The sequence below is a fragment of the Eumetopias jubatus genome, unplaced genomic scaffold (assembly GCF_037043125.1).
Source record: "Eumetopias jubatus isolate StellerSeaLion01/CBP00866 unplaced genomic scaffold, mEumJub1_p1.0 scaffold_10, whole genome shotgun sequence".
NCBI classification, from domain to species: domain Eukaryota; kingdom Metazoa; phylum Chordata; class Mammalia; order Carnivora; family Otariidae; genus Eumetopias; species Eumetopias jubatus.
This window is the reverse complement of record NW_028274816.1, coordinates 50,137,767-50,157,594: the sequence shown is the minus strand read 5'-3', so window position 1 is coordinate 50,157,594 and position 19,828 is coordinate 50,137,767. Positions and strand designations below refer to the sequence as shown.

The following is a 19,828-nucleotide window of genomic DNA, read 5'->3' as shown; positions in this document are numbered from 1 at the left end:
TTCCTAGAACAGGAGCTACTGGAGCTAAGGAAAGATGTGTGCAAGGGTCACAATGACGGATCCTGCCAAAGTGCCCTCCAAAGGGATGGTCTCGTCTTCTCTCCCAGCAACACTGCACAAGTCTTATGCACAAGGTCAAGTATCTTTTTATGTGTCTAAAAGGCACTTCCTATTTCTACAGATGCTGCCCGTGGCAGCGTGTTGAATACGTCATCTTCCTGGCAAGTATTTTCACGCCAGTGTTCCAAGCCCTCCTACCTCTCTTGTCCTCTCCCCTCTTTTCCTCCCCAGGCACTAGAAGGAAAAAGGACACTGCTTGCTTCAGCAGCATATATACAAAAAAAAAAAAAAAGAAGAAAGGAAAAAGGACTAAAGCCCAATATCCTGTCACTATGTTCCCTACACGCCTCAGCTGTGAAAGCAGGATGACAGCAACGCTGGCCTCAGAGGGTTGCTTTTAAGATTCAATGAGGAGGGGGCGCCTGGGTGGCTCAGTCAGTTAAGTGTCTGCCTTCGGCTCAGGTTATGATCTCAGGGTCCTGGGATCGAGCCCCACACATCGGGCTCCCTGCTCCACGGGAAGCCTGCTTCTCCCTCTCCCTCTGCTCCTCCCCCAGCTCGTGCTCACCCTCTCTCTCTCTCTCTCTCTCTAATAAATAAAATCTTAAAAAAAAAAAAAAGGTTCAATGAGATGGCACAGGTAAGGGACTTAGAGTGGCTGGCACTCACTGCTTGATAAACTACTGTTGTTACTGGATGTGTTAAATGGGAGTCATCATTTAAAAGCTTTGCATGTAAAAGTGCTTAGTAGTATACCTCTTATGAGGTAGCTATTGCTTTTATTATATTACTATTATAATTTCGTTCATTTCCTCAGCAAGAGTCAGTAAAGTGTGTATCTGGTGGAAGGGGTCACACCTTTAACAAAATGGATGTGGTTGCTGATTTTAGGGAGTCGATACCATTCAGAGGATGACAGGCCTCACACACACGAGCTGAGGCGTCCAGGGAACGGTGGTGTGCAGTCGGGGCAGGCCCCTGGGAATGATGTTTACGCAGAGATCTGAAAGAAGAGTCACTTTGGGCAGGCCAGAACTGGGCAGGGTGGTGGGGAGTTAGGGGAAGACAAGGAGAAGCAGCAGCACTGGGGGGGGGGGTGGGGGGGGAGGGCAGGGAACAGTGCCCTGCATGGAAGGAACCGAAAGCAGGCCAGGTAGCCGGAAGGCAGATGCAGAGGGACCTGCAGGATGAGGCTAGGGCCAGGCGGCAGGCAGGGGCCATCATGGCACGCCAGCCTAGCGGGCTGGCCTTTCCACAGGCTGCTGCTTCGGAAGCGTGGACACTGCATGGGACACCCCTCATCCTCTAGTGGCCCAGGGTGGAAATGAAGTTTTAGTGTCCCTACGGTAAAAAAGTACAGCCCAGCCACTGAACTCAGGGTCTTGCTTAGAGAACTCCCAGCTCAGAGGTCCTGGGAAGAGGGCACAGTCGGCACCCAGGAAAGAACAGAGTCAACAATGACCCCATCCCTGCCCACAGCTGATCAGCCCAGGGAGAACACCTGGCCTCGGCTGGGCCTGTCTTGAGAACCCCTTCCTGCTCTGATTTGTCAGCCGAAGGGGGCCATGTTCTCTTCCTTGGGCCGTGATGGGCTTGGGCTGAGAGAACACAGGGCTATTTGCTGCGGGAGCGCATCCTGCAAGGTGTACAGCTCGGTCTGCGGATGGCCATCTTTCCCACCCAGTAGGAAGAAGGCAGACAGAGAGAGACTAGCATAAGAGAGTGAATAAAGCAGACATGGGCGGGGGGAAGCCATGAGAAAAGAGTCCTTATAGTGGCATTCCTGTTCTGGTTCCCATCCCCAAGCCACCCATCCTGCCCTTCCTCTGCGAGCTTCTGGGCGGGAGCAACCAGCCCGAGCGTGATCCCACCCTGGCCAGTGATTGGTTCAGGGAAGGTCACATGACCGCACGAGTCCAATCACAGAGCAGCTCGACACCTTGCACTACAGTTGGGGGCAGATCCCTCCCCTCTCCCTCAAGCCCGGGATAAACCTGGAATTAAACCTGGACCAGTGCTGACAGCTAGTCTGAAACCTCCAGGGCATCCAGGTTTGAGGATGACGCGATTATCAGAGGGAACAATGGACGGACGGAAAGAAAGTGGGTCACTGGTGATGGCCTTGCGCTCCTAGCCCAACCAGCCCAGAAGCGGACCCCACCTCTGGGCTTTCCAGTTGCGAGAGCCAATCCTTTCCCCTAGGGCTTATGGTGTTTCTGTTACTTGCAACCAAGTAACTGACGAGTACACAGTCCTTCCTGCGGCTTTGCTTTTGGTTTTCTGAACCATCCAGCAACCTCTGGTTAAATCCTTTTTCACCTGAAGCCCTCAGGTGCTCTAAGAGCAGTCTAGCAATTTGGCCAAGGACTCAACTTGCCCCTGCCACAGTTTCCCCAGCTGTTAAATGGGGATAATAATGATAAACACTTCATTGGGTTGTTAAGAGGATTAAAATGATTTAAAGAATACCTCAGGCATTGTAAATTCTCAACACATCAGCAATTATTATTCTAAAGCACTGAAGGGTAACTGAAAGGTCTCAATCTCAGTAAGCAATTAGCTACACCCCTCCCCCATCTTGTTTGCTGTTTCTTTGTTCTGGTCAGTCAAGTCCTTTCTTTGCAAACAGTCCCAAAGAACAGCCAGCCCAGTTTCTGTCAGGAGGGTGGCAAATCTAGCCTCAGTGGGGGATCGGAATGAAAGAGACTTGACTCAACTTCTCCGGGTAGCTGGGTGGTGGAGGAAGCCCTCATGAGCTCATTTCTCCATCAAATACATGCTGGGGTCTAAAGTTTCAAAACACAGGCTGGGGCATGTTGGCACAGTCCCATGAGAGGACAAAGAAAGAGAGTAAGAGCCTGGATGGAAGAGAAGCCACGACACGGCAGGTTCCACAACGAACGAACTCTGTCGGGAGGAGGCTCCCGGGCTGGCTTCCAGCCACATCCGCTCTCTGCACAGCCCTGAGGCTGCAGGAAGAAGGGACCCCACCACGTCTGTATGTACAGCTGGGAACTGGCACGGGCACGGGAAACTCGGAAATAAACTCAGTCAGGAAGTGAGAACTGGAAGATGCTTCCATAGCAACGCCCATCTGGAGCTCCCTGTCCGCAGCTGGAAACATTCAGAAGCGAGGCTTATCTAGAGATGTCCACCAAATTCACCTTTTCCATTTGCACCCGGAATATGTTACTTCAGCCTCACTTTGGGGAGCCTCTGGGAAGTCCCTGTTCTATGGCTCAAAAAAATCCCATCTTTCTGAACATTGAGAATACAGGACTCATCATGTGTGGCCGTGTGTGTTTCTTGTGTCTTCCCCACTCTCTGTGGAGAGGCGGACTGTGTTGGCCTTGCTCACTGGTACCTGGCCCAGAACAGGTCTTCAATCCATGTTTACTGAATAAATCAACTGTTTTGTTCTCCATTTTGTTGCTATTCATAACTTCAGCTGACATGTAAATCCCCCTATGTACATGGCAATGAACTGAGATGCGTGACAACCTCATGATGTACTTACTACCGTTATGCTCATTTTAAAAATGAGGCTCCTTCTTGAGGTCAGAGTCACAAAGGAACTGGAGTTCTTTCATCTCAAGAGAAGGATGGGAGACAGCGTGAATACCTAGAGCAGGGCTGGGCACGTGGAGGGATGGCTAATTAGTAATAGGCTTTGATACTAACAACTTTTTGAGCAGAAATTTTATAGAGCTGGAGTATACCTCATCAAGGAAATTTGGAACACAGGCTTCTTGGGACACAAACATTAAAGAGATGGCTGTATTCTGGGAGAATTCTACCCAACCTCCCCAGAAACCGCAGTTCACATGATTCCTTACTTTTTAATTTTTTATATTTTTTAAGATTTTATTTATTTGTCAGAGAGAGAGAGCGCGCCCACAAGCAGGGGGAAGGGCAGGCTGACAGAGAAGTAAGCTCCCCACTGAGCAAGGAGCCCAATGTGGGACTCAATTCCAGGATCCCAGGATCATGACTTGAGCCGAAGGCAGACGCTTAACGGACTGGGCCACCCAGGCGTCTCTTATTTTATTTTTGTAAAGATTTATTTTTATTTTAGAGAAGGCAGGGAGAGAGAGAATCTCAAGCGGACTCCCTGCTCAGTGCAGAGCCCAACTTGGGGCTTGATCCCAGGATCTTGAGCTGAGATCATGACCTGAGCCCAAACCAAGAGCTGGCTGCTAACCGACTGAGTTACCCAGGTGCCCTGTGATTCCATACTTTTGAACATATTTTTTCTGTTTATGAAAGTAGTACAGGCATGTATATGTGTGTGTGTGTGTGTGTGTGTGTATGTGCATTGGGAAAATCACTTGTTTTTTTTTTTTTTAAAGATTTTATCTATTTGAGAGAGAGAGAGAGCACAGGCAGTGGGGAGGGGCAGATTAAAAACACTTGGGGGGGGGGCGCCTGGGTGGCTCACTGGTTAAGCCTATGCCTTCGGCTCAGGTCATGATCCCTGGGTCCTGGGATTGAGCCCCATGTCGGGCTCCCTTCTCGGCGGGGGGCGCTGCTTCTCCCTCTCCCTGTGCCACCTCCCCCTGCTCTTGGCTCTGTCTCTGTCTTTCAAATAAATGAATAAAGTCTTTAGAGAAAACCTTGGAAAATAAAGAAACGTGCAAAGAAGAATATAAAGTTACCCATAATCTCCCCACCAAAGGATAACCACTGTAAAGATGTTGGTTTGTTTCCTTCCAGTCTTTTTTTCTAGTGTGAGTGGTGTTGTGTATAGAGAAATTAGAGATTTTTTCCCCTTTAAAGTCTCCCACCTGTGCTTTTCTATGATTTTAAACATCAAGTGAAAAGCAGTATTTTTCAATGGCAAAATTAAGTCTCCTTCCCCAAACTACAGACTTGGGGAGGAAGGAGGCTTTGCTGTTCCACTTCTCCAATTTCTGCTTCCACCTGAACCCTACTACAGACCAGCAGTTCTCAATCCCAACTGTGCCCGACCATAACAGTAATTGACACGGTCAGGATTAAATGAGCAACTACTATAAAAGAGGCCATTTAAAACATCTGACAAACGTTCCCTAATTTAATCCTTACAATCCTACAAGGCAGGTATGATCATGATTTTACAGATGAGTAAACTGAGAATAAGGTTAAGCGACTGGGGTGCCTGGATGGCTCAGTCACTTAAGCATCTGCCTTCGGCTCAGGTCGTGATGCTGGGGTCCTAGGATTGAGCCCCACATCAGGTGCCCTGCTCAGCGGGGAGCCTGCTTCTTCCTCTCCCTCTGCCCCTCCCTACCGTCTGTGCTCTCTCTCTCTCAAATAGATAATTTTTTTTTTAGGTTAAGTGACTTTCCCAAGGTCACTTGGCTGTTAAGTGGCGGTGTTGGGATTTGAACCCAGGCCATGTGCCTCAGTCGTCCCCCTTTCCCTGGTCTACACTGCTCAAGACCTTGGCAACAATGACACCAACTATAAGCTTCAGGGCAAGGTTCCCGACGTCCCTCTTGCCAAGTGTGTCATCAGGATTATTCATACTTCTCTCCAGACGAATTTTGTTTCCTAAAGGAAATGAGAAATTGCCGAAAATTCAGCATAAGTGAGGCAGCCGGAAACTATAGTTGACCACATCCACATGTGGGTCTCCTGTGGTGCTGCCTAAGAAACATTCTTAAACGATGACCTTTCTCGAGCGTCCAGGGTCAGCTCCTGGGCGGTTCACCCTCCACTCACTGAGACCCCACCCGGCACCAGATGGGATGGGAAGGCCCCTCCCTAACTTCCCTGCAGAACAAACCAGTCTGGAAAACTCACAGCCCGCCACCTACTTAACAAGTCGGTCTGGAGAAGGGGCTGGGAGCAAAGCCCGCTTGGCAAGGTTGGGCAAGGCCTGATCTTGTGTGTTCAGAGGACTATGGGGGCCTAGGATCAATATCTGGTCACTGCGGAGGCTCGGCCAGCTCTGTTTTTGCCACCAGTGCACAGATACTTGGACAAGAGCAGCTCTCGTGACTCCCTCCACAGCATGACACAACCACACCCACCTCCAAGGGGGGGTGGTTCCCAGGAGTTAATCACTAGGGAGTTTCTCATCCCACCTTCCCAGGGAGGGAAGAGAAGACCTCCATTTCAGAAAAAGGGCGCTGAATGCCCGGGTCAGATGAGAAACTGCTGCTTTGGGCCTGAAAGCCACTACTCTTCCAGAAGCTGAGCCCAAAGGTCCTCCCCACAAAGGGGCTCCAGGGAGAGGAAGGGCTGCAAGACTGTCCTTGATCCAGGGGGCCCTCCAACTGCCCGTGCACAGCAGGAGTTACGTTGTTTACCACTGTTCAATTTTAGGCCGTGTGTGTCGGGGACTGAGTAGGGCTGGGTTTGTTTTGTTAACATTCTAAAAAAAGGTAGAGGGAAAGGTACAGTGAACTTCCCTGTGTGGGGGGGGGGACGGGGGGGACTGAGTGGGGCTGGGTTTGTTTTGTTAACATTCTAAAAAAAAAGGTAGAGGGAAAGGTACAGTGAACTCCCGTGTCCTCCAAGATCCTGCCCCACAAGCTTCATCTCCTCCTTACTTATTGCCCCCCTCCCTTCCTTCTTGCTGAAGGAAAATAAACCCCAGACATCATATCATTTTACATGTTTCAGTTTGCAGCTCTGAAAAATACGGACATTTTCTTATGTGTCCATAACATCAGGCTGGTTTCATTGCTGATCAAGAGAATAAGGAATTTTTTTCCTCCGGGAAATAAGATGCGCAAAGAGAAGTGTTGACAAAGGAGTAGGGAAATGGGTCTTGTCTTCTACTGATGGAGTAATGGCTTTCTGGAGGGCTGCTTGGCAATACAAACGTAAAAAGGTTTAACAACCTGTGTGTGCCTTCTGACTCAGCTCTTCCACTCGTGCCCTCATCAAGAAAACATTTGCTGATGTCTACCATGTACCTGGCAGTGTTCTGAGCCCTTGGCTCCCTCGTTCAGATGTGGAAATGGAGGCACAGGGAGGTCACGCTGTTTGCCTGGGGTTGCACCACTCTGATGTGCCAGAGCTGCTATCTGAACCCAAACCATCTAGGTTTAAGTGGTAACACCAGGTCCTGGCAAAGTAGCATCTTGGGCCTTCCACTGGGGAGGCCACTGCTCTAGGTTCCACGGAGCACTCCCTATCCATCCTGGTGAATGCTGATCAGGTGCAGTGTGCCCCAGACCCCGTGTATGAGGTGGGGATGATCACAGTAGTCCGATTTTTCAGATTAGGAAACTAAAGTACAGAAGTTGAAGGCACCTACTGCAGATCGCACATGTGCTAGTGGATATATGTTGTGAGCCCAGCATCTCTACCTTATCTAAACTCAGGAGGTCCCCTCTCCACCCTGCTGTCACCCTGTTCCACCATGGTGACAAGGCTGTGGCTCTGGATTCATCCTTCATCCCACCTTCAGATGCTACCTTCAGGGATGGGCACAGGCCCTGCCGCTACAGACTGAATGTTTGTGCCTCCCACACAATTTGTATGTTGAAACCTATCTCCAATGCGAAGGTATGAAGAAGTGGGACCTCCGGGAAGTGATTTGGTCAATCTCATTCGTGCCCTTATAAAGAAGGTTCCAGAGAGCACCCTTGCCCTTCTGGCCATGTGTGGGGACAGAGCAAAAAGATGGTCGTCTATGAACCAGGCAGCTGGTCCTGAGGAGACAACAGATCTGCCACCACCCAGATCCTGGACTCCCCAGGTTCCAGGAGAGTGAGAAAGAATTTTCTCGGTTTATAAGCCACCCAATCTATGGTATTTTTGTTATAGCAGACGGCATGGACAGACTGAGACACCCAACTAGAGTCTTCCCTAGGGCTTGTGTAAAGATGCTGAAGACAAGAAATCCTCTTTCCCCTGGGTTCATAAATCAGGAGGATTTGCACCTTAACCTTGCCTGTCTGCACAGTGAAACCAAGTGGAGCAAGGGAGAGAAACAGAACCCCAGTGACATGTTTGAGCCCCCTACTTGGGCTGGGTCTGAAGCTTCTCTCCTCCAGGCTTCCCAGTGACATAAGACCAATTGATCTTACACCCCAGGGAGCCTTGATTAATCTATCCGGCATGCACTGTCCCATTGCCCACTTTCATTCATTCTGGGGCCCACCCTCCTCACACCGTTTCCCTTGTACCTGGCAGAAGTCCTTTCAAAGGCCAGCGCACTTGCTGAGTGTGATTCTCTACACACTCTTTCCTCTCCTCTCCAGCTCACTCCCCCTGCCCGTGCCTTAGCAGCATCTCTGTCCTCCGCGTTCCCACAGTGCTTGGTGCTCGCCATTCATCACCCTGCATTATGGCTGTCTGGGTGTCCCCTGCTAGGAAGGCAGTACCGGACAAGGGTTAAGACTGCAGGCTCCGCAGGATGAAAGATGTGGGTTCAAATCCCTGCTCTGCCATACGAACTCTACAGAGACCAAGGCAAGCCATCTTTTTCTCTCTCTGCTCCTTGATTTTGTTCCTCTAGAGAGGGGGGTAGTAGCAGTACCCACAGGCAACAGACCCCTGTCTCTTGCTGCCTCTCACTACTGAGACTTCCGCTTTCCCAGCCTCCCCCGTAATCAGGGGCAATCACTGGCTCCTTCGTGGCCAACGAGAGAGAAAGAGAGGTCTGCTGGGGTTAGGAATGTTTATGAGAACATGTTCCCTTTGGAAAGGAAAGACACAGGAAGAGAAAGCCTTTTCCCCTGCCACTCTCCCCTGCTTGGGATGCTGTGTGTAAGGATGTGATCCTGAGGCTGGGGCAGCCATCCTATGACCACACAATGACCAACAGCGGGATGAAACAGATGTCCACGAGGGTCGCGAAATAGAGAGAAAGCACCCAGTTCTTGAAGGTGTCACTGAGCTGCACTGGCCACAGTGCTTGTCTCCTTCACACTGTGCAGGGAAAGAATTCATCATCTCCATCGCTTAGCCAAGCATCAGCCGGCATCTTGATACCTGCAGCCCTACCTGTCCCAACCAGCGGATTGCCTCGTAGAGTAAGGGTTTAGTGCCATCACGTGCGCAAAGAGCAGAGGAGGAGGGGGCAAAGGGGGGCCAGCGGCTCAGCAATATCCCGAGGGAGCTGCAGCCTTTCCATGGCCAAAAGCCCAGAGTAAAGCCCCACTTGGACCTGTTTCTCCTACGGTCACGTGTCCCAACCGCTAGGATCTATGCGCGTCGGCACCATTTTTGCCACGCCTATCCCCGGACCCACCTGTACTATCACTTACTCTGCATTTTTCTTTAACTGCATTCACTTTTATTTTGGCTTACATACCAAAGTTAGCCTCACCCAAAGCAGAAATAGCCATGGAACACTGGGTTTGATGTGCCATTGAAATTCTTTTCCTGTTACGCATTAAAATAAAAATACAACTATTAAAATGTTTCAAGTGTTTATTCATACACCACCTCAAATTAGCTAGTGGAATGATCTGACCTTGGGAAACCTGTCCCCGTGGCAATAAGACATCATTCCTAGTCAGCATGCTCTTCCCTACACCCTTCCTTTGCACATTCTCTCTTCACTTACATTCCAGAGACACAAAAGTTCGAATGCCAGCTCTAAATAACCCCTTCCAGAGGCTGAGATCTCTCCCAAACGCCCTCATCAGGGTGCTGTTCCCCCGGAACATGCAGGAACGGTTTACACTTGCTTCCTACGTTGTCTTCTGGGACGGGTTAATAGTAACAGCAACAAAGCCAACGTGCACTGAGAACTTTCTCTGTGCCAGGTGCTGCTTTAAGGACTTTATATAGATTAACATGATCTTCACATGGCACCACGTGAAGGAGGTGCGATCACCCCCACTTCACAGATGAGGAAACTGAGGCTCAGAAGGAATTCAGTCCCTTGCTCAAGGTCCCACCATCCGGACATGACATAGCCAGGGCCAGATCCAGGGGACTGACACTGGGGCCTGCCCTCCCGACCTCCTCGCTACTCAGCTGTCCCCAGGACAGCCAGCACTGACCAAGTTCTGTGCTGATGGGACACTGTTGTGCGAAAGTCTGAGGAACTCACCTCAAGTCAAGTACCTGGGAACACCTGGGACCCAGGTCTGCCAACTCTCGTGTGCTCTCTTGCCCTGCGGAGCCAGCATACAGCTCAACCTGAATGGAACCTTTCTTTACTCCTGTAGGTCATGGTGCACCTCCACTCCCTGGCTTCCTCAGTGTCCCCTTTGAGTTCGTATTACTCAACTCTGAGAGGCCAACTCTCCTCTGAAGGGAGGAAGAGAGTCCCTGATACAACCAAACAGAGCCTCCCTCATCACCCCTCACGCCCAGAGGGGAGCTGGCTGACCCAACAGTAGTTTTCTAACACCAACCCACTCATAACATTATTCTGCAGGAGGTTTCTCCTCGCCTGGTTGCTGGGCCCCAGGCCCACATTCTTAATTGACCGTCATCATGTAGTCAATGCTTATGGGGCTTACCATGAGCGTCGGGCCATGTGCTAACGTGTGCTCAATGTTTCACAAGTACTGACTCACTGAATGCTCACAGCCTCCTTATGCGGAGGGGACTAACATTATCCTTATTTTAGGATAAGGAAATGTGGCCGCACAGAGGCTAAAGCCAGCAGCCCAAGGCCAATGAGCTGGGAGTAGGGGTTCCAGAGGCCCTGCCTTACCCACTTGATGACACTGCCTCCCACAACATAATCTCTCCCGTGTGTTGAGCGCTCACGGGGTGCCAAGCTCTGGACTAAACACTTTACATAAGATGACCTCAGTGAATTAACACCACCACTCCCATAGACATATACCTCAGCGAGGTAGGTATTTTTTTTTTTTTTTTTAGCGAGGTAGGTATTTTAAAAAACAAAGCGCCTGAAGCTCAGAGAGGTGAAGTCACCTGCCCAAGGTCACACAGCTACAGCACAGGGTGGAGCAGGACATGGTTACCTACAGCGTGACTCCAAAGCCATTAGCTGCGAGGCTCCATAGCCTCATATCCAAACTTGGTCCCAAATCTCCCGGTTCGCAGCAAGTCCCTAAGAGAAATCACTCTTTAGCTCCAAGGAAACGGGGTGGCCCGTCATCTCTGTAACAGGCCATCAGGACAGAGCTCAGCAGCCACTCTCCTCCTGCTAACTGCTGTTCTGCACGGTCTCGGGGACCTTCTTAGCAGTGAACCCATTGAGCTCATGTGCAGGGGGCTCCACGAGCCAGACCAGTTCTTTCCAGGGTGACGGTAACTGCCCAGAGACGCTGCTCTCTCCCTAGCCCTGCTGTTAGGTTTTTCTCTATGGCCTTTGCTCTGTGGGCGTGAGGAGGTGTTTCTTCCCGGAAGGCCTGCCATTGGGACTCTTCGCCTTCCCGCCACCCGGGGAGCAATGTCCGTCGTGTCCAAATGCCTGATGTATTCACACAGTGCGTTAAGGGCGAGGACTCCAAAGACAGATAGACCAGGTTCAAATCCCAGCTTTGCCATTTACCCGTTTTGGGATCTCAGATAAGTTATCTTCCCTCTCTAGGCCTCACCTGGAAAAGGGGATAATGATAGTACCAACACCTTAAGGTTGTTACGGGAATTTAAAACTTAGAATAGGGCCTGGCACTCAGAGCTACATAAATGTTACTGTTCACGTGAGTGACCCAATAAAACACATGCCCACGCCTTCGATCGGCAGAGACGTCCACTGGGCCTCTAAGACCCTGTGATCACCTACCAGCTACACATCAAGGAAAAGCAGACTCTCTCAAAGGACCTGCTGGCTTGCCACTGGCAAAGGGCACGTGAGCCTACATTTGGCTCAAGGGGTCTTGGTTCCTGCTGGACCAGCCGTGAGACAGCAGTAATTCTAGTCCGCTTGCAATTATTTAGCTTGTTTGGCCATTTGTATGTTTAGTCCCCATCCCCCAGACAGAACAGAAAGTGCCATGAAGTCAAGGCTAGTGTTCCAGACCCCACAGGACTTGGCAGGAGACGGAATTTAATAAATATTCCCTCCATGGCCAGGGTCTTGTGTGAAGAGAACCCCCCCGCCACCCCAATCGTCTCAATTTGCTGCTTTCCCCTTACATGCCATGCCCGAGGCAGTGCCCGCCACCCAAGAGGCCCCCAAAGAGATATCCAGTGACTGAATGAGGTTCTTGGAATCTATTTAACAAGAGCACCTACCACCTGCCGGGCTTAAGAGACCAAAAAAAGATGCCTCTATCCCTGTCCCCAGGCATCCGGTGATCTAGTCCATCTGGTCATGGAGATCAAGATGTGGTATAAAATGACTCAGAAACACTCAGGGGCGAGGGGAGGGACAGAAACAGAAGTCGACACCACTCCAGAATTCTGCAGAGCATACACCAGAGGATGTGCCTCCCTGACCCTGCCATACAGAGCCCTAAGTAAACATAGGAGCTCCACTCATGCAAACAGACAACACCAGGCCCAACAAAAGGCCAGGTGGGTGGCCCACGTGGTTGTCTTTCTAAGCAACATCAACTAATTCAGCAGTGAACCCCACATCCTCTCTCTGGAAGGCTGGCTCAATAAGGTCCTCACACCCCCACTGGGTGGGTGGGTGGAAACCCAAGACCCAGTCTAGATGTGCCATGCCAACAAGCAACGATGTAACGAATTGCATGCATCCTGCTGGGAAGGCCTGGTACAGATCCTGACCCCACGCAGAACTAAAGAAGCCATGATCTCTGCCGCAGGGTCTGCGCATCTGTGGGCACAGTCGAGCTTGAGGGCTTCAGGCCACTGGTTCTCACTGGGGGGTGATTTGCCACCCCTACCCCAGAGAACATTTACAGATGGTTTTGGTCATGACTGGGAGTGGGGTGCTGCGAAACGTCCCACCATGCACAGAACATCCCCCACAACAAAGAATGATCCCACCCCAAAGGTCAATGCCATTGAGGTTGAAAAACCCTGGGTCTAGGCTCTCAAACTGTAAAACACAGTGAAGCATTAAGGGATTTGGTGAAAATGCAGACTGGATTCAGTGAGGGGGGCCCGAGATTCTGAGGTCTGAGAAGCAGGCCAGGTCAGAACTGGTCCGGGGGGGTGGGGGTGGGGGTGGGGGTGGGCAGTGGCATCCAGCAGCATCTGCATCCCCGAGGAGCTCCTTGGAAATGCAGACCCTCAGCCTTTCCCCAGACCTGATGAATCAGAATCTGCATTTTCACAAGATTCCTAGGTGATTCTCAGGTACATTCAGTGAATGGAAATTAGGGAGCTCTGAAAAAATCTCCATTCCTGGGTGCTAGGCCCTTTGGCAGGAGCAGTCACCACCGTGGGGGCGCCACGCAGTTTCTGATGGCTGGCAACAAATATCCTGTCAACGCTCAGCTTCTTGGCATCAAATAACCTGTCCCCGCCCCCAGGAGCAGAGCTGCTCTGGCATCTGAGGCCTGGCTGTCTGCCAGACGCCAAGCTCCTGGGCAAGAATCCGGCCAAGATGTGGAGAAACAGGAGTCAAATCCAAGCATCTTAACTGTTGAGAAAAAATTAGAGGAAAGAGGACTTCATCTCACGGTGACTTAAAATTGGAAGGTGATGATAATGATAGCCAGCATCTCCTGGGTGCACTATTCTGAGCATGGGCCCTACTGTCCCCATTCTACAGATGAGAAAGCAAAGGCAAGGCACAGGTAGGTTATTTGCCCAAGGTCACATGCACGGGGAAGTGGTGAAGTCAGAGCTGATACCCAAGTCCAGGCTCCCACCTGCTGCTCTATTCCACCAAGCCCCGGTGTTTTAATAGCTTCCTTACCTTTGGCACAAAGGAAAGAGCTCATTAATCCCCCCACACCGCCAAGAAACAGACTCCATTTGGCTGGACTGTTTTCTGGCACTTCTCCAGGGCAGCTAGCTTTCAGCTGTCCTACTTTGGGGAAGAAGAAAGTAGGCTTCAGGCACAGAGCATCAGAGCACAGCTGGGCCACTGTTGGGACAAAAATGTGAACCACATTCTTGTCTGAGAAATCAGAGAACCTAGCTGTGGAGTGAAGGGTCTCTTCCTTGTGGACTGCAGTTTCTGGGTAAGGGGCCTTCAGAAGGTTCGAGTGAGGCAGGTGCCAGACCTCTGGTCCCCTCACACCTCTTCCTAGATGCCAAAGTCAGCCCCGCAACAGCCCTTTTCTTCAAGTGCTCCCAGGGATGGAACAAAGTGTAGGCTTCAGGGAGAAAATCCCTCCCATCACATTCTGAACCTTGTTCATCCAACACCAGCCGTGCCAGCCCTCCTCTCTGTTCCTCCAAACTGCCAAACCTGTTCCTACCTCAGGGCCTTTGCACCCGCAGTCCTCTCTGCCAGGATCCTTCTCTTTTCAACTCTTTGCATGGCTGGCCCCTTTTCATCCTTCAAGTCTCAGATCAAATGTCACTTCCTCAGACAGGCCCTTCCTGACCCCACTAAGGTATCCCTCTCACCAACTGCTCATATCACACAGTATCCTGTTTTAGTTAAGTGCCTGGCACACAGCAGAAGCCCGCTAAATATTTGTTGAATGAACACACAGATCTTTATTTCCAGTCAGGTTAATGAAATGATGATTATCTTTTTGAGGGTTCACCAGAACAACAGGTTCTAGTTTGCTAGAGCTGTAAACTCTTACTTGTGGAATACCAGACCAGCCATATTCCATAGAAACTAAAGAACAGTAAAAACAACAAAACGATTACAATAATATTAATACAGCTAACATTTAACACACACTTACTATGTGCCAGGAACCATACAAAGTGCTTTACTTGTTCAAAGCTCATTAATAAGCCTGTGGTGAACTTGTTCTTCACTTTACAGAGAAAGACACCAAGGCTTGAAAAAGCTATGTCACTTGCCTAAGTTCACAATTTAGTAAGGATCAAATACAGCACAGGGCCCTTAACCACTGCCCAGCCCCCACCCTGCACAGGGCTTATGGCAGTGTTCCCTGAGACTGGAATGACAGGGCATCTGGGAAAGTGACTCGTTATTCTCAGGAGATTCAGCCTGGCTGTGTCTTTCTCCCACAAAGAACACATGGTTGCTCACAACTCCCAAAATTCTAAGTCTATAATCATATCTGTACTAAGCAAGCTTATTGATCAGAGTTACATATAAAATTTTATGGTTTTTAAAAAATATTTTATTTATTTATTTGAAAGAGAGAGAGCATGAGCGGGGGCTGAGGGGGGCAGAGAGGAACAGAGGATGAGGGAGAAGCAAACTCTCCACTGAGCAGGGAGCCCAATGCTGGAGATGCTTAACCCACTGAGCCACCCAGGTGCCCCAAAATTTTATGTTTTATATATAAAATATAAAATCATTGCTGGGCAGCTGTTTTTAGCTGAAGTTACTGATCAAACTGGGCTTCGCTTCCCCTGGAAATGAGCTTAGGACTCGACATACTTGAAGCCAAGACTCAATTACTCTTCAAGTTCAAAACAATCACGTTAAGACCTGACAGCACTAGATAACTCTTATGCATGTGCTTTTGTGCCAGACACTCTACAATTCCAACTCATTTAACCCTCACAACCACCTCATGGGGTAGGTGTCCTTTTATTATCCCCACTTCACAGAGGAGAACGCCAAGGTCCCGAGAGGGGGCAGTCCCTTGCCTAAGATCACCCAGCAGGTAAGGAGCAGAACCAGATTTGAACCTCAGCCCCTGGCTCGGGTCTGCTTTCAATCACTGCCCCCCACTGCCTCTCTAGCCCTGAGCTGACATCTGCCCAGAAGATACTGCACCTAAGTTCTGTTTAGCTGTTCACTGTACAATGAGAGTCATTCATTCACTCATTCATTCAGACATGTTTTTAAAACCTATTGCATGGTCAGGATTGGGCCAAGGGAAGTGGATGCAAAGGTTCCCATCTTCCAAACATTTGGCTTAGGTGAACTAATGATTGAAAAGACAATTTCATAACATCATGGTTAATCTGAGAGGCTCAAAGCTTTCCCACTAAGATCAGGAACAAGGCAAGAATGTCCCTTCTCACTACTACTTTTCAACATCATGCTGGAAGCCCTAGCTAATGCAATAAGACAAGAAAAGGAAGTAAAAGGTATACGTATTGAAGGAAGAACTAAAACTGTCTTTGTTCACAGATGACATGATCATATGTATAGAAAATCCTAAAAATCAAATAAAAACAAAGAAAACACAAAGCTCCTGAAATGAGTAAGTGATTATAGCAAGGTTGCAAGATACAAGGTTAATATAAAAAATCAACTGCTGTCCTATATACCAGTGATGACAAAGTGGAATTTGAAATTAAAAACTCAGTATCATGTACATTAGCAACCCCCAAAATGAAATATTTAGGTATAAATCTTAACAAAATATGTACAAGAACTATACGAGGAAAATTCTGATGAAAGACGTCAAAGAACTAAATAAATGGAGAGATAGTCTATGTTCATAAACAGTTAAGATACATTGTCGTCAAGATATCTGGTCTTTCTAGCTGGGTAAGGTGACACATGCCTGTAGTCCCAGCTACTTGGGAGGCTGAGGCAGGAGGATGTCCATCCAGTGTCAGCACTAAGTTCAGCATCAATATGGTAACCTCCCGGGAGCGGTGGGACCACCAGATTGCCTAAGGAGGGGTGAACTGGCCCAGGTCAGAAATGGAGCAGGTCAAAACTTCTGTGCTGATCAGTAGTGGGATCGTGACTATGAATAGCCAGTACATTTCAGCCTGGGTACCACAGTGAAACCCCATCTCAAAAAAAAAAAAAAAGATACCAGTTCTTTCCAACTTAATCTGTAGATTCAATGTAATCCCAGCAATTTTGAATACTGACAAAATGATTCTGAAATTTATATGGAGAGAGGTGCCTGGGTGGCCTACAGATGACAAATAAGCTTATGAAAAGATGTTCCACTTTATATGTCATCAGGGAAATGCAAATTAATTAAAACGAGAGGGGTGCCTGGCTGGCTCAGTTGGTACAGCATGTGACTCTTGATCTCGGGGTCATGAGTTCAAGCCCTACGATGGGCACAGAGCTTACTTAAAAACAAACAAAAAACACAGCAATAAGATACCACCACACACCTATTAGAATGGTCAAATCCAGAACATTTTTTATGACACCAAATGCTGGTGAGGATGTGGAAAAACAGAAACTCCCATTCACTGCAGGTGGTAATGAAAAATGGTACAGCCACTTTGGAAGACAATTTGGCACTTTCTTACAAAAGCAAACATACTCTTACCATCTGATCCACTAATCATGCTCCTTGGTAGTCACCCAAAGGAGTTGAAAACTTCTCTTCACACAAAAACCTGCACAAAGATGTCTGCGGCAACTTTATGCATAATTGCCAAAACCTGGAAGTAACCAAGACGTCCTCCGTAGATGAATGGATAAAGTCTGGTACCTCCAAACAATGGAATATTATTCAAGACATAAAAAGACACGGAGAAACCTTAACTATATTTACTAAGTGAAAGAAGCCAATCTAAGAAGGCTACACACTGTATCAATCCAATCAAGGCTACATACTGTATCAATCCAATCATATAACATTATGGGAAAGACAAAACTATGGAGACAGTAAAGAGATCGATGATTGCCAGGGGTTAGGGGGAGAGAAGGATGAACTGATGGAGCACACAGGATTTTTAGGGCAGGAAACTACTCTTTATGATACTACAATGGTAGATACGTGTCATTACACATTTGTCCAAACTCAAAGAATGTACACCAAGAGTATGGACACTATGTAAACTATGAACTCTGGGTGACAACGATGTGTCAGTGGAGGTTCATCAATTGTAATAAATGTACCACTCTGGTGAGCGATGTTGATGACAGGGGAGGCTGTGCATGGGTGGGGTGTGGGGGATACTCTCCATTTTGCTATGACTCTGAAACTGCTCTAAAAGGTAGAGTCTAGGGCTCCTGGGTGGCTCAGTCGTTAAGCGTCTGCCTTCGGCTCAGGTCATGATCCCAGGGTCCTGGGATCAAGCCCTGCATCGGGCTCCCTGCTCGGCTGGAAGCCTGCTTCTCCCTCTCCCACTCCCCCTGCTTGTGTTCCTGCTTTCACTATCTCTCTGTCAAATAAGTAAATAAAATCTTTAAAAAAAAAAAAAAAAGGTTAAAGTCTATTAAAAAGAAATCAGGGTACCAAAATAAGCCATCAATGAAAAGGTTCACGTTATTCTGAGATACCAGCTATCCATAATTTAAAAAACTGAGCATTATGAAAAATCAGGGTTTCTTTTTAATTAAGACTTGATTTTTCACACATCTGTAATGGGTCTGACGCAGACCCATCTCTTGGGGCTGCTGAGAGGGTTAAATGAGTTAACCCAAGCACCTGCAATGCCTGGCACCTGGTGAACACACAATAAACGTTACTTATTATTATCTCCAGCACCCTGGACAGTACTCCAACACACAGTAGGCACTCCCTGGCCCAAGGGGGCCCAGCCATCTACAGAGAGAGGCCCAGCCCATGGGAGGAGGTGACCTGGAAGGCCTCTAGGAGCCAATGGGATTGTCCTCTAGGCAATCAGACCAATAGGTAAATAAGACCTGCCTAGAAAAAAACCGGTTCTGCAGCCTTTCTCTGGCTGCTCTAGGCCCTCTTCCCAGAGCCTGCCTCTCGACTTTGATCTAAGAGGTGTAATTGTTTCCCTTATATGACAGATACAACTCAAGAGGCTTTAGAACTGTGTCCCTCACAAGCTTTCTTCCAGCACCTCAGGTTGGAGGCCAGCAGTTCTGCCACATTCCAGGGGTCACTTTCTGCAAATCGACCCCAACGTGGACACGTGCAAGCTGGGAGGAGTGATGGATAGACTGGCAAATGGATTCATGCACTTGCAAATATTTACCAGGCCCCCCTGTGACTATGTCTCCTCTACTAGAGAGACAATTAGGAAAATTCTAGATTTCCCAGCCTTCCCTGCAGTTAAGAGCAGTCACATGCCTTTATATGGCCAATGACATATAAAGGGGAGCCTAGTGGAATCACCATTCCTGACTAAACAGACAATCCTCTGCTCCAGGTACGTGTAGGAGTGTGTTTTTCGGAAGAGGTGAAGTGTTCCTGGTAACAAAGGGCACTTTCCCCCTGAATGACGGTGGCACTGCCATTGCGCCATCGAGGTCCCCAGAGAGTAATGCAGAGACCTCCTGAGGGAAAGCAGAGAATGTGCAATAACAGTACCAATAATAGCCACCAGCCACTGATGTCACCACTTGCCACGCTATTTTAAGTGCAACACAAATGTTAACTCATTTCCTCCTCAGCACCAGACAAGAGGCAGGTATTATTATTTCCATTTATAGATGGAAAAAGTCAAGGACACAGGGGATAAGTTACTTGCCCAGTGGGACAGTACCTGGCAGAGGGGTGATCAGACCCAGGTGATGAGGCTCCCGAATCAGAAGTCTTCACTGTGAGCTATGCTAACTAAGTAGGAGCCCGAGCCAGGCCTGTGAAAATAAATGGAAGCCGTCACTGCCTCACACTGAGCGCTTTACTATGTGGCTACCTTGGAACTGAGCACAGTGTGTGTGTTAGCCTCCAAAAACCCCTGTAGCAAATAAATAAACAAACAAACAAACAAACACCAAAATCCCTGTAGCTGGCACCGTGACTGTGTATATTGAAAAGAAGTGTGGTGGTGGACTTGCCCTGTGTCACATGGTTGGTAAGGACCATGGAGGCCGGAGGTACGGGCCTGCAAACCCCTAGACACTAGATCACACCTCCTGGGAAGAGCTCAAGAGAAATTTTCTTTCATTATTAACCACAGTCAATAACCTGCTCTCAAGGACATTCTTGGCCTCTCCTTCGCCACACGTGATAAAGGCCACATGCACAGAGAAAAG

The 19,828-nt window shown here is 48.8% G+C and overlaps 1 protein-coding gene and 1 pseudogene across 1 annotated transcript in view; one reads left to right on the top strand and one right to left on the bottom strand.

The window, feature by feature from the left end:
• SIPA1L3 (signal induced proliferation associated 1 like 3) overlaps positions 1 to 19,828 on the bottom strand; it is a 222,560-nt gene that overhangs the window by 151,494 nt on the left and 51,238 nt on the right. The window lies entirely within an intron of this gene.
• Positions 16,443 to 16,691, top strand: LOC148163214 (signal recognition particle RNA; annotated as a pseudogene).